Genomic DNA, 15621 nt, shown 5'->3' on the forward strand with positions numbered 1-15621 from the left:
TGTATGTGGCTCATTCCCAACATGAGATTCTGTCATGTATAGAACTTCATAGAACTTTTTTAATTCCTCTAATATTTCAGCCGCAGTGGATATGACAGTGTCATCCGGTCTGGTCAGGCTGGTGATAGATTTCCGTTCGCTTTTTTGTTTTAAGTATGAAGCCAGCAGATTGCTCGATCTGTTGGTATCTGAATAATAATGAGCTGCTTGGACAAACACAGTATGAGCAGCAGATTTCATTAACAAAGAGTTATATTGAAATCTGTATTTTTTTTGCAACTCCCTCAAAATATTAAAGTTGCTGAATAATCATTTTGATGTTCTAATTCTTTTGTTCTCCAGATTAAGAAGCTCTAAAGCGTTTTTCTTTTTAATCATAGTACTGAAGGAAATGATTACTCCACGAATGTAGGCTTTGAAGGAGTTCCATGTGACACTCCAACTAGTATCTTCAGGAATATTAAAAAGGAAGAATTCAGTGATAGCTTTTTCAATGTGCTCCTTAAAACCATCTTCTGTTAGCAAGTTTGAATTAAACCTCCAGGTCTTGGGTGATACAGTGGAGACAATATTGTCCAATGTAAGGGTTATGGCAGCGTGATCTGATACAGAAATTTCCTTGATTGTGGAGTCACAAAGGGTGGATGGATGATAGAGTGAGGTAGGAAAGGAAGAGAGAGACAATTATTTTTACATTAACTCTCAAATAACCAGAAACTACAATTATCTGGCATTCATCAATCCCCATGGGTGCCAGATAACTGAGATTCTACTGTACTTGCACTTTTCCAACCTGTATTACTTTGTGTTCAAAAGGCAGTTTAGGTAGCCTCTTGATATACTAGCTATGTGCTGTTCCAAACACTAGACCACTCCATTCAAAATACGAGGGTAAATCAAAAATTAAAGGCAAAATACATTTAACGGCTTTAATAGAAGTAACTGTGAGCAATTGATCATATCATTTTTCCACATAGTCCCCATGCAAGATGACGCATTTGTTGGATCATTCAACTAGCTTCTGCATTCCTGCAGATACGTTTTTCAAATGTCCCTGAAGCCAGGTGAGCACCGCTTCCTTTTCTTCATCATACTGTTTTTTGCTCGGTGACGGGTCAAAAGCGCGCAAGGACAAAGGCGCGCCGACAACCGAGCGCGGACAACTGAGCACAGGGCTTAATCGCGCTGAAGAAAACCCATATTTTAAAGGGCTCTGATAGGGGGATGGGGGGGAACCCCCCACTCTACTTAATAGGGATCGCGCTGCCTCACGCTGCCATGTTGGCGGGTGTGGGGGGTGTAACCCCCCACATTATACTGAAAACTTAACTTTTTCCCTAAAAAACAGGGAAAAAGTTAAGTTTCCAGTATAATGAGGGGGTTACAACCCCCCCAAACCCTCCCCCCAATGCGATCTCTATTAAGTAAAGTGGGGGAGGTCCCCACCAACACCCCCCGTCGGAGCCCTTTAAAATATGGGGTTTTTTTCAGTGCGATGAAGTCTTGCGCTCAGTTGTCCACGCTCGGTTGTCGGCGCACCTTTGTCCTTGCGCGCTTTAGTCTATGAACCTTCTGCATTCCTGTAGATACGTTTTTCAAATGCTCCTGAAGCCAGGTGAGCACTGCTTCCTTTACTTCATCATACTGTTTTTTGCTCTTTGGGTCGAAGTGATGCATCCATGTCTCATCACCAATGACAATTCTCTCTAGAATACTCGGATCTTCTTCATACCATCTCAGGAACCAGGTTACAACTTCCACACGCTGCTTCTTGCGCAGATCAGTAAGCTGTTTGGGAACCCATCTTGCACAGACTTTCCTGAATCCCGTCATCATGCATTATGGCAAATGCAGATGCATTATGGCAAATGCAGATGTTGATGGGTGACCAGAACAACCTTGGTCAGTTACATCTGTTCTTCCAGCTTTAAACCTTTTTACTTACTCATAAACATTTTACTGATTCATGGTGCTATGTACATACTGAGTCAGTATCCAAAGGTAAATTTTCACATGTTTTACTCCCTCTGCCCAAAGAAATCACACTACTGCACGTTGTTCTTCGATGGTGCAATCTTGCAATGAGGCATTCATGTTTCTGACCTTGTGACTGCCACACTACTAAAGGCCGAGTGCTGCACTGTGTGTGAACTATCCAACAGGCAATGTATAAGTACATATATTTTGTTTGTAGATTTTGTTTTTTTCTTTCTTATCTCCATTTCTGTACAAGTATGTTGCTTAATTTGTAAAACGTTACCATTTAAAAAAAACAACAACCAACTACAGCAGAAATATTTTGGTACCACACCATTCCAACTGCTTCCTTCACAGCAAAGGCACATAGAAACGCCACAGTTACACATCTACACACTCAACTTTTACTCTGGGGGAATTCTGTTCAAAAATAAATTAGCCCTCCACCCTCTTCCCATGGCACACCCATATACACCTCATCCACCTTTCTTCCAACCCCAACACACAGTTCATCTGCTTTTTTCCACTCCCACTCCATCCACCTTTTTTCCAGTCCCTACCACACACATCCACTGTCCACCCTTTTTCCAGGCAACTTCCCTCCCTCTCTACTTCACAGATACACACAAACACACCACAGCAAGAGAGGGGAGCTGCACATCAGGTTGTTTCTTCCTTCTACTCTGTAGTCCTGGGATTAGCTGTTCCTTTGAGAGCTATGTGGGCCTCTGTATAACTGCATGGATTAAAAGAACTGCTGGGGACTAAAGCAGCAGAGAAGGCAGAAGTAGCCCAATGTACAGCTGTGCAGCTCTTCTCTCTTGCCACACTATAGTGGTACGTGTGCAGGGAGGGAGGCAGGCAGGCAGCCAGTTGGAAATGGAGCGTATTCTGTGCAGCACTCTGTAACAGTAGCTTGCACAGAAAAGGCAGAATTCTGCACAGTCTGCGGAGGAGGGGATTTCTGTGCAGAATTCCCCCAGGAATAATATAATATATATAATTATTTGCCCCTGTTCAAACATGAATTTAAATCTAGATTGATTAAACACTGAAGCAGAATTAACACTAAGTCAGCCTCTGCACCTATGGTTCAACATTGCATCAACAACAGGCATTCCTTCCATGATCTTAAACAGTATGTGCTTGACCAAGCAGCTGCGTGTTGATGGGGAGAGAGAAGGAGGGGAAGGCATACAAAATTTAATTACATTAAACAATTCTGAATCTTTATATCAACATCAGCTGAATCCAAAAGAACGAATGGACCAGCTCTAAACAGTGGCATAGCTAGGACTGAATGGGTCCCTGGCAGAAAATTTAAGATGGATCCCCCCCCCTATAAATACATCTCTCCCATGGTTGGGGGAAACAGAGGAAGGAGGAGCAATCTGTTCAGAGCACCAGTATACAAAGTCTGAATAAAGCAAACATATTCCATTCCTCTATAGAAAGCCTTCAAAATAACAGAAATAGAAACTAAAATGCAAGATATCAGATGCACATTTCCCAAAGCTGACATATTGCAATTAACATATTCAGAAAAGAAATACTTTTTTTCTACCTTTGTTGTCTCTCTTCTCTTTCTTTTTTTTAAATCTCTTCCCAGGGCCTCCTGTTCTTTTCACACTTCTTCTCTATGTCCACTATCCATCCTTCCTCTGATCCTTATCCCTATCCTTCCCCCATGTTCAGTGCCTGCCCTCTCAGTGTCCCCATCCTTTTCCCATGTCCAGCAACCCTATGCTTCTTTCATACCCAGCATCTTTTCTGTCTCTTCCCCTTCATGTATCTAGTTTGTCACCTCTCTGTTTCCCTCCTTCCACATCTCCCACCCAGGCTCATCTCTCTGTCTCTCTCTCCCTCCCCCCCCCCCCAGTCTGGCATCACTCTCTCCCCTTCAAGGTTCAGTAGGTCTCTTGCTCTCTCTTTTCCCTCCACTTACTTTTGGATCCAGCATCGCTACTCCCCTTCCCTTTTTGGTCTACCTGGTCTCTTCCAGCATCATTTCTCACCTTTTCTTTCCCAGGTCTCTCTCTCCCCTCTGAATTGAACAACCCCCCCCCCTAAACTCGCATCCTCTGATTTTGCATCTCTCTAACTCAGTGTCTCTCGAACTGTATGCCACGGCACAGTGGTATGCCCAAAGAGATTCCAGGTGATCCACGAAAGATTCCAGAATTTTACTTTATTTTTAAAAATTCCCTTCACAAGTATACACTAGAATAGATGACATGTACGTTAATGTTATAAGCGTTTGTGTACGTAAGGATACAACTACTCAAACAAACATCATTCTTTGATCTGATTGGTCTTTGAAAACTAATACCAAGTAATTTTATTTTTTATGCAGTGGTTATCCTAGCTTGAGCAACAAAGCAATCAAGGCTTTGTTACTATTTGGATCTTCTTATCTTTGCGAACTTGGATTTTCAGCTTTCACAAAATTTTAAAAACACAGAACAATTGCAGATGATGGATGATAAAATGCGTATTTACATTTTGAGTTCATTTGCAATCAAAAACAAGCACATCCATTGCATTGATTAGCAGTTCTGTTCTATCTACTTTAGTTTCACCATTGTTACAAGTACTTATACATAGCTTAAAGAACTTTAAATAAATAGCTTTCAAATATAATTTTTTGTTTGTTCTACAATTTTATAATTTCCATTATAATGTGTCGTGAAAAACATTTGCTCCGTTTAGTGTGCCAGATCTAAAAAAGTTTGAGAGATATTGCTCTAACCCCCTCTTCTCTTCCCTCCCACCCCATGGGTCTAGGTCCCGTTTCTTCCTCCCACAGCCCTTGAGACCTACATCAACCAGCCAGCAGAGGCAACAAGATAATTGGCACCACTAGGGCCATTCCACTGCCACTTCCTATCCACAAAGATGTGACATTAGAAAGGTGGGATGCAGCAGTGGAAAGGCCTTGGCGGTGCTGGTAGACATTCTGTTCATCTCAATGGCTCAGCTGGCCATAATAGAAGGGGAGGGGGAAGAAGGAAGAAATGCTGGGACCTAAAGGAGAAGAGAGATGCCAGGACAGGTAGGGGTGCAACAGAAAGAAGCCCCTACTATTGGATGTATGTCAGGCTCCATCTCTAGCGGTATTCAAATCCAGGCTGAAAACCCACTTTTTGAAGCTGCGTTTAGGTCCTGACCCAGCCAACTTGTAAAGTGTCCATCTCTGATCAACATTCCTCCATAGTTCCCCACCCTATCCAAATCATCATTCCCCTTCTAATTCCCTACCAGAGCACTGTATATAGATTAACCCTTTTGTCATATGTGTCTGTCACAATTAGATTGTAAGCTCTATTAGGCAAGGACCATCTCTTGCATGTTTAATGTACAGCACTGCGTACATCTGGCAGCGCTATAGAAATAATAAATTGTTGTTATTGGTCCTGAGCATTTTGTCGGGTTCGCTCAATGGTAGTTACGCTCCTGGCTCTAAGCTGCGATTGGCCAGTAAAAGACACATGGAAAGTATGAGGAACATTTTGACGCCATATCCTTTATGTTTCTTTATCCCAGCAAGGATAGCAGATGAGCAACCACAAAGGCTGATCCAGAGGGAGAGTGAATGAATTATCAGAAAAGTTTGGGTAGGACCACTTTTGTCCAGATGATCCCTGAAACAGAATGCTTCAAAACTTATATGATGTTGGATAGGCTTGGATGAATGAAGTTCTATGGATTTGGATTACTGATTCAACCACACAATTATGAGACACATTTGGATGATCATACACATTAGAAGCTTGAGACTCACTGGATATGTGAAAAGGAATTAAGATCAATTAATTTTTATACAAAGTTGAAGATTGTTTCACATGTCAGAATAAACAAGTGTGGGCCTATGACTATAAACGTTGCTTGGAAAAAAGCAAAAATATATATTGTCTTTGTATATTTACATCAGTCCTTGCATACATATTGTGACAGGGAGAGTCCTGTCATGCTGGAAGAAACCCTGCAGTGCTCTAAAACTATCCCTAAACATGCTCCTAGAAGCAGGCAGATTAGGGAAACTGCCCTGCAGAATTTAGCCCCAGTGAAAGGCAACTCAAAAGTAACCCAATTATACTTGCCTAGTTGTAATGTAGGGAATGCTAAAAGCAAAGAACTACAAGTACCAGTATGCACCAGGCCAGTGATAGCAAACCCACAAAGGCATTAGCTCCTGCAATCAGCTCTGCTAGGGGCAGGGCTAGTCAGCAGGGAAGCTATCCAGGCTCATTAGCAAAGCGCCAGAGAACCACAGGTGTTTCTACAGGCAATCAGTCCAATGCTAGAGAAAAGGGTGTAGTCTCTAGGCCAGGGAAGCAGCTAAAAACTTACAGCATACCTGTGCAAGCCCGGATTCAGAAAGCAGAGACCAGCACTTCCCAAAGCATGTAGAAAACCTCAGAACTAAAGCCTCTAATCATTCTTCTGAAGGTATTGAATATGATGTTGAAATGCCAGAAGAAATGTTAGTAAATGATATTGAAATAGAGCCTGAGGAGTTAGACATGTTTGAAGGCATGATCACAGAGTGAAGTTTGAGGGAAGTAAAAGTTGTTTCTGATAATGTGGTGTTGCCTCACAAAACAAAGTAACAGAAGAATTAAGAATTGCTCCTTCTGATTAATTAAGGGTAACGGAAGAACTTGCATAATCACAGGAGAACTGTGGGGGAATCTGTCCAAGTAGTACAAGCAGGTTGCTGGTTCCAAGGCACCTTTGTGGAGTTTTTGTATGCCATCAATTGTTGGGATTGATTGGGCAGGGGATATAAACAACCCAAATCTGTTAAGGTAGGAAGAACCCCATGCTCAGGGTGAGAAAGCTAATTACACCCTGAGCATTGCTCCAGAGGCCAGCTTTTGGAAGTTACCAGACTTTCTTGAACTGTAAAGTGAATAAGCATAGTGGGCCACCAATGAGAGTTTGTGTGTTTTGAATTGCACTACAGTACAAAGCCAGAAAATAAAGATGTAATAAATTCACACTAAACACTTTTGATGGACCTTTTTATTTGAAACGGACACCCCTCTACCCTCCATGCCTCATTCAACCACTTGGATGACCCAGGTCAGGACTCTGGCTAATCCAGTCCAGGTCTTACCCAGTCACAATATATACCATATTGGACTGAAACCTAGAAAGTATGAATGTTATATTAATGTGTGCCCATTTACAGAGTAGAGCAAGCACGTACTACTATGTAATGACTATTTATTTAAAAGGTAACATTTTGGGAATATTTTTGAAGCCAGAATACTTAGAAGTATAATGGCAAATTACAGAGTAGAGTAAGTCACTAATGCTATTTTTAGATCTACTCTAATTGGTAGTAGAATTGGTTACAACATTCTCCTTTCTTTTCTGTTCTCTTTTGCAACTCTAATGAAATATACATATGAAAAATTTATGCAAGTCTCCATGCCAGAAATCTTTGCATGGATGTTTCCAAGGTGAGTATTTGATTTGTATGAAAACTGTTCCATAAATGCAACCTACTGCATATGCTAAAGCATATCATGGGATACATACTGCCAAGAAACATTTGAAGAAAAAGAGGATTTGATAGAAGCAACATCTGAGAGAAAGAGAGACGGAATCAGGAAAGCGCTTTCAAAAATCAGAAGAAACTTGTAAGCACCCAGTGTGCTGCAGAGCTGTTCTGATGGCAGATCTGTTCCTCTGAGAATCTCTCTCATGCATATTTATTAGGGACTGCCTGGGGGAGGAGGCTGAGGATTGGTTTCAGTAACTATGTTTTATGACAGTGTATCTCAAACTGTGTGCTGAGACACACTAGTATGCCTCTTGAGATTCCAAGTATGCCGTGGCACACTGAGGAGGAAGAGATGTGCTTGCCAGCTGACTTCCCTATACGGTACAGCGCCAGCGCTGCCCAATTTGCTGAAGGCCTGCATGTTTCCCTCTTCTCTCTAGTGTCATACGGCTTCCCCCCTGGCCTCCGAGTCTCACCTTTTAAAGCTAATTACAGAGGATCATCGGTAGGTAAAATGATTTTATTTTCAATATAGTGATTGAAATGTGTCAGTTTTGAGAATTTATATCTGCTGTGTATATTGAGTGTGTATATGAAAAATGAATGGAAAAAATTATATTACAATTAGTAAAGGAGATGGGATCTGAGGCAGAGCTTGGGTGGGCCTAGGGAGGTCTGTGGTTGGGGTACTCAGTTGATATTTGTTAGACTTAGGGGGTACTTAGCTTGAAATTGTGAAACACTACTGTAGGCAATAAGCTGGCGCCAGTGCCTCTCCTTCTCTTCAGCCCTCTTTCCTACTGGTGTCTCAGGGCCCATCTGGAGGGCCTCTGCACATGCACAGACGTTGACATGATGTCACACACATGCGTGATGTCATCACGGCGACATCCGCATTTCTGGGTGCCTCAAGCTGTGGCCATTACCTTTAGTGTGCCCTGGCTCAAGAAAGTTTGAGAGACACTGTTTTCTGGTATATTAAAACAATTATACAAATCCTGTAAGTTATTTTAAATGTCCCTGAAACTTGACTGGCTGCAGAGCTCCTGGCAACCACTGATTTGGCTTATCATGTTTATATAAATGGTCTAAGCCTCCATACATTGGTTATCATAAGTCAATTAGGGTTACTATATGGCTCCAGAAAAAGGAGGACTGGTTTTCAATGGTAGTAAAACCCAGATGTCTCAAGCAGTCTTTTTTTTTTATTTTTCTTCTGGAGCCATATGGTAACCCTGTTTTGCTCTGGTATCCATTTTGTGTTGGAACCGTCAGCTCGCATCCATTGATCGCATAGGCTTTTGTTCATTATCAATTTAAATTGATGTTTGTCTTAAAACCTTATCAACCATGGACCCTGAGGAAGGCGTGTGTACTGAAACGGACCGTGTCGCGTCCCTTGGTTTTATTAAAAGGTGGTACTATTGACTGCATTTAATATTTGATATAATAAACATAGCCTGCATTTTTTTGTACATACTGTCTGCAGTTTTTTCTTGTTTTTCGTTTAACCCTTTAAGTCATAGCATACGTTGGATCAGTTTCAAAAACTGGTTTAATAAATGTTGAAGTGCTGTGATTATTATTGGGTCATTCCGTGCCAAGTGGTCTATTGGTCCCCACCATTGTGTTTCAGATTTTGTTCAAAATTTGCACATAGAATAGTCAGGGTACTAAGAGAATTTTCCTAAGATTTTAGATTCCTAACTGCAATAGTCACTGAGCTAAACATACTTGTCTGGCTGGATGTTGGCAGCATTGTGCACAGTGATGAATAATAAATTATCATATCAGTTTTGTTGGCTTCTCATTACTTCTACATCCTATATGAACTTACTTATTCAAAATTTTTATAAAATCGCTTGTTAAAATTTTTATAGCTCGCTGTTGATGATTCAGCTATTCTTATATTTGTTAACCGCATGGATCGGAAAGTATTGCAGTATATATATGCCATGCTAGTATAAAAGGTTATGTTGGACCACCAAAAATTAGCACTCTTGACCAATTTTCAATTTTAAAAGCAGCTAAAAATGACAGTTTATGATATCTTTTATACTGACAGCATCTAACAGAAGGGAATTCGAATAATGTTGAAATACATATAGAACGTCTTAAATTAGGAAAGTTAAAATGCTCTATCAAATAGATAAGGGCTAAACCATGCTAGTTGCAACAATGTAGTATGAGCATCATGGATACAAAAGCCCACCTTTAAAATTTTGCTCAAAATGTTCGCAAAAATTTTTAATAGATTTTCACCAGTTTATTAGTTGCAATAGCTCCAGAACGAGAGTAAATAGAGACTTCAGATTTTTATCATAGATTACACTGGCCAACACTCATTTTGGTGCCTCAAATGTTAAGACCTGTTTCTGGGTATATTTGACCTGCTGATTCCAAAAATGGCTCTAGTTTCTGAGATACAGAACATGTGCCATATACCACTCTTTACTCTGCTCGCCCATTAAAAAATCAGGATATTTTAATGTAGTGTTTAAATATCTTAAGCATGAAAAAAACATATGCTGTTTTGAGAATGGGACACTTTCTCTACAGGATTTCTGGATGTTTTTCCCAAAATGTTCAACCTCAGATTTAGACATCCTATCAAATGCCACTCCAAGTACACCAAAATCTGCCTTAAACACACCCACATTCAAGGCAGATAAAGTATGTGCATTCTAGTCATTGCACTTACTTTTAAGCAGAAATAATGGTATAAGTGACATTTTATACATATACTTTTGTATAACTGCATGAAAAAGCCTCGGGGAATCACTTTACAACATGCATAAGTAGGATCTTAGAAAATTCCTTGAGGGTACATAATACGCACAAAAATGATGACAAATAGTTTTGTGTCATATATAGGAAGGCATTTCGAGGAATTCAGAATAAGCAGTGTTGTGGCAGGTACATAATTTATAAAATGCATGTATATTCACTGATTCTTTTCAGCAAATACATGCAGGAATTTTTGCCTGCTTTGAAGCAGAACTGGGCAAAATTTAATATTTTGCAATGTCAGCACTCAAGCTGAACAGTTGTAGCTTGCATTAGTAACACTTGAAATGAATATGCAGTTTCTTAAAATTTACGTGCCAGTTGTGAATAGTGACTCAATCTCATATTGGAAATTCACAGAGCACAAAAAGCTGAATGAAAAGATTTTGGTACAGGTTTCGAGCATTTCAACAATCATCCCTTCCATGATATTTAGGAATAGATGTTTGAATGTATTATTCTAATTCCTATTGTACTGAAAAGGTATCTTAGTCTCTATTTAGTTGCAGAGCGTATGCAGAACAGGGCTGGCCAGAAAAACCTAAAAGTTGGAAAAACTGTATGAGTTGAAGTTTTTCCTATGAATTTGATTGCTTGATCAGAAAATTAAAAGAAAAAAAAAATTAAGCCTATCCTGGGGTCCCTCAAAGCTAGCTATTGATTATAGAAAGCTCCGTTTTTTTCTTATTTTGATATTACTTTTGCTTAATGGAGCAAATGTATCGGTATTATAGCTATAACGTTCATGTTTTCACATTTGGCAATGATACATTGATAAACAAGCATTTTATGTCGAGTCTCATTGAAAAAGAACAATAAATTAGTACAGAAATAATACTAGAGTCTCCAATATGCTTATAACAAGTGGGGTCAGATTCCTAATACAGCTACAAAAGAATAGGAAATAAATAATGATTAAAACTTTATGGGAAAAATCTAGCCGTAGTTTATTAAATGAACCTTCAGTATCTGCACTTTATTATGGAAAATAGAAATTTTTTGGGGGGGATGAGACTTTATAAATATAAAGCCTTTTTTTTTAACACAAGAAGGGACTGTTATGAAATTGCACATAGTGTTCCTTGTACTCTGCTGGAATTCTGCAAGTGCAAAATTTGTGCAGAATTCCTTATCCACTCAGAACTTTGGCATTTACAGTTGTACTCTGTCATTTCCAGGGTCCAGAGCTCATCTTCCATATTCCCATGGTGGTGAGTTCAAATCCCTAGGATGGTCAGGTACTCCAGCACATAGTCCTTTTTTTTGTGACAATCTGCCATCTAAGTGCATATTGATGATGTCACAATGATGTCAAGATTGTGCGTCAAACATGTGCATTTGCTCTAAGCCACAGCGAGTAGGTTTCTTTTCTTATTTTCTAAAACTTTGGGAATGAGGTTTATGATGCAATATTTTTTTTTCATGTGCTTTGATTGAAGAAAGGAGAGGAGGCATTCAGATTGTGCTGGTGTGGGGGTTTGGTTTGTGTTCCTTTTTTTTTTTTTTTTTTTTAAAGGACATGGACAAGTATTCAAGGTACATGTTTGATATGTATCCTAGACAAATGATTGCTTGCGAATCAAGAGGATATAAGCTTGGCTTTTAAACTGATGTGGTTTAATGCCTAAGGTGGGTGGGGGATGGATCAGATAACTGGCACCTAGAGAGCAAGCAGTAGAGCAGTGTTAATCAACTTCAAGCCAAGTACCCACTAAGCCTAACAAATACCAACTGAGCACCCCTGCCGAAGCTCTACCCCAACCCCACCCCACAATAATAGTACTGATTGTAATGCAATTTCTTCCATCCATTTTTCATATACACACAATAATTTTATTAATACATAATGGTAACCACAATTTTTAAAAACGCACTGTACGCAGAAAAAAATGTTTATAGTTGGGGGGGGGTGTTCGAAGAGGTCAAGGCTTAAAAAAAAAATACAACCAGTAACAATTATAGAAAAATAGACAACTGATACACATTCACAAAACTGACATTTCCTACCTTTGTCTGGTGATTTTGAGTCTCTGGTTGCATTTCCTACTGACTATGCCACCAATATTTCTTTCTTGCTGCCTCCTGCATGCTTCCACTCCTCCAGACACCCCCCCCCCCCACGAAGCCACTGCCACATTGCCTCCCCTCCCCCAAAGCCAATCCTGCCACCTGACACACTCCATCCCCCATCTTCACCTCATTCCATCTGTTTCACCTCTGCTGTCTATTAATGTGTATTATTGATATCAAATGTAACATACTATGCCATAATGTGTATTGCTATTTGATTATTTTATTTTACTTTGTTTATTGCTTATGTCCAGTTTATTTTGGGGTAACTTTCTTCAAAAAGGTAGTAAATAAAGCTTTAAAAAAAATAAATAGATCTAAGATATTTTGAAAAAAAAAAAAAAACCTTGCAAACCTATGCTACCCATAATTTTGGGAAATTACACTGAAGTATGTGGGATAACTTTACATATAGGGACATACTATTAAACATAGGGGCGTTGTAAGAGTAGTAGGGGTTTATATACTAAGGACTTTCTCCAAAAAATGATCAGTATGTATGGCACAAAAGGATTAAACTGCCGTAAGTGTACTGTTTTAAATGGTATAGTATCTTTTTGGAACAGATGTACTAAGCATTTTCCTCAAACACAAAAACTCAGATTCTATAAAAGATACCTGAAGTTAAAGCACCTAACTTAGGGTCCCTTTTATCAAACTGCAGTAGAGCTTTTAACTGTGGGCCAGCAAGATAAATGCTCTGTAGCTCATTCAATTTCGATGAGCATTTACCTTGCCAGCCACAGTATATTTTAAAAAAAAACCCCAACAACTCTACTTCGGTTTGACAAAAGGGACCCTTAATTATTCAAAAAGCTTAACTGGTGCTGATAACAAACTTAGGGCTCCTTTTCCAAAGCCACGGTAGTCTTTTTTATCCCTGGCCACGGTGGTATTAGCTCCAACGCTCATAGGAATTCTGTGGTTCAATAATTGGCTAAAATTAAATGCTTTCTAGGTGCTTAGTAGTCGCCTGCCACTTTCAGCTAGGCACCTAATCCAAGGTGCCTACCAGAAAATAGGCGTGGTTAATGGCAGATCTTGGGATAAACACAGAGGATATTAATGGGTTAACTTTCACAGTCTGCATCCCACAAATGAAATGGTTTGGACAGGCTGGAGTGAGTTTCAACGGCAACTTCAGTAGTTGGAAACTAAGGTCAGTACGGGGTAGACTTCTTAGATCTATGGCCCAAAAATACAAAGGAAAAAATACATTTTAATTTAATAAAATTGGGGTTATAGGGTAGACTGGATGAACCATTTCAGTCTTTTATCTGCTATCATTTTACTATGTTGTGTATAGCTGCCTAAATTAGGTTTAGGTGCCAGTATTTAGGTCAAGAAAACCCTGGCATAAATAGGGACTAGCTAAGGTTTTGATACCCATCACTGCTCAAGTCCAATTTAGGCTCAACTATGCACGATTCTATAAATGGTGCCTAATTCATGATTTTTTCTATGATTTTGTCAACAGTTCTTTTTGTCTTTGTGGTATGAATGAATCCCTGCTGCTATTATTATTTACAATACGTTTATAACTATATTTTGTTCTTGATTGAATACGATTGTACCTCTACTATATTTAGTTGATTTAACAACTCGCCTAATTCATGATTGACATGCACTATGTGCTTCAGCACTTATGTTTTAGGTGCAGGTTATAGAATCGGGCCAAAAAGCTTTGTTACTAAAATGCACCAAGGACTTAATGTGCAGGAACAGCACAACCTTACCATACTTCTTATTAAGCAATGTCTGAAATAGGAAAAAAACTTTTACCATCTTAAACCAGGCACACAATTACCCCCACTTCTACAAAGCTGTTAGACATTTAAAGGGCTCCTCCAGTGCAAATGTTAATTATATATTGATAGGTTTAGTATACCCACATAAAATTTTCCCTTGAATCTGCTATTATCTGTTCTCCAATGTTTGCCTTAAACTATGGCAAGTCATTTTCCATACAGATTTTCTCTATGTACAGCCTCTAGTGTGGTTCCTGCTTTATTCTATACAATATCCTTCAAATGTTGGATAAGTTCATTGAAAAAATAAATAATAAAATTGAAAAAGGAATGTCTTTATCCTACAGAAGACTGACTATAAAGAATTTAAATCTAATTTTAACTATTTCCACATATCTCCCAGCTAACACAGCCTCCAAGGGCATTTTTTTTTTCAAGCTCTTCACAAACCACCTAGCAGCAAAGATATCAGTACAGATCACTAGCCAGAACATGAATGTTTATGTCAAGCAGAAACAAAGAAGCAATGGAGGAAAACAGGGCTGGCTGAGTTTCAGACTGGTATAAAAAGCCAGAACAACAAACAACTGGTAAGCAAAAGTGGGCTTCTGATTGGATAGCAAAGATCTTAATAAACGACATGCCCCTCTCCCCTTATGGCAGTGTGGTTACCTTATATATTACTTGAAAATAAATGAACCAGGGGCATATGCCTGAAAAAAAAAAAATGAACGCATGCCACAGCACAAAGAAATGTACAGATCAATCCCAAGTGCCAAAGAGACTGCAAAACTATACCATACTAGGTTGGAACACAGCTTGGCCTTTCTGATTCACCACAGCTGTCCTTTTCCCAGTCTCCCATCCAACTCGGCAACAAGCCTCCGGCTCTGTTAAAACTGCCAATACCATAACCAGGAGACAATTCCCTGCAGCCTCCCTAAGGCAGCATCAACTCGGTCAGCTAAGGTGAAATAAAAGAAAGGGCCGAGGCTTTTGGAATATAATGCACCGAGGCATTGGCTGTCCAGACATCAAAGCTGTTCTTTTGAATGTCGCAAATAGGGGGGCGGGAGGGGGGAGAAGCATTGGAATATCACTGCACAAATGCCAACGTTTAGTCCCTCTCCTTTGGGGGGGGGGGAAAGCAAGAAATAATAACACTACACGTATTAGTAAAAAAAAAAAAAAAAAGATATTTTTCCCATCTTGCTGGCATGAGCAGGATAAGGAAGAAGGAAACCTGCTTACCTTGCTGTATTCCTCCTCTGGTCACAGAGTATGACAGCTCATCCCCAGCATCTCTTTGTTCAGAGACAGAGGAGACCGGCAGAATGGTCCAGATTGAGCATGCCGGATCTAGATTCGGTCCCCAGATTTCCACTGCTCCCCCGAGGAGGAGGGGAGGGGCGGAGCGTACAGCCTTCAGCTTCTTCTTGTTCCTGCAGAGAGACGGAAGTGAACCTTTCATGCAATGAATGAGCAGCAGTAACAGCAGTGAGCTGTCAGCAGCGTCCTAATGCTCAA

The 15621-nt window shown here is 39.8% G+C and overlaps 1 protein-coding gene across 3 annotated transcripts in view; it reads right to left on the minus strand.

The window, feature by feature from the left end:
- Positions 1–15593, minus strand: part of LOC117360684 (serine/threonine-protein kinase PAK 3) — a 174780-nt gene extending 159187 nt beyond the window's left edge. For all 3 annotated transcript variants that reach the window (XM_033944878.1, XM_033944876.1, XM_033944877.1), the window contains exon 1: positions 15346–15593. The gene's annotated coding sequence lies outside the window, so the exon portion shown is untranslated. The remainder of the gene's footprint in view (positions 1–15345) is intronic.
- Positions 15594–15621: the final 28 nt, after the last annotated feature.

This window comes from Geotrypetes seraphini, chromosome 5, assembly GCF_902459505.1.
Source record: "Geotrypetes seraphini chromosome 5, aGeoSer1.1, whole genome shotgun sequence".
In the NCBI taxonomy this organism is placed as follows: Eukaryota; Metazoa; Chordata; class Amphibia; order Gymnophiona; family Dermophiidae; genus Geotrypetes; species Geotrypetes seraphini.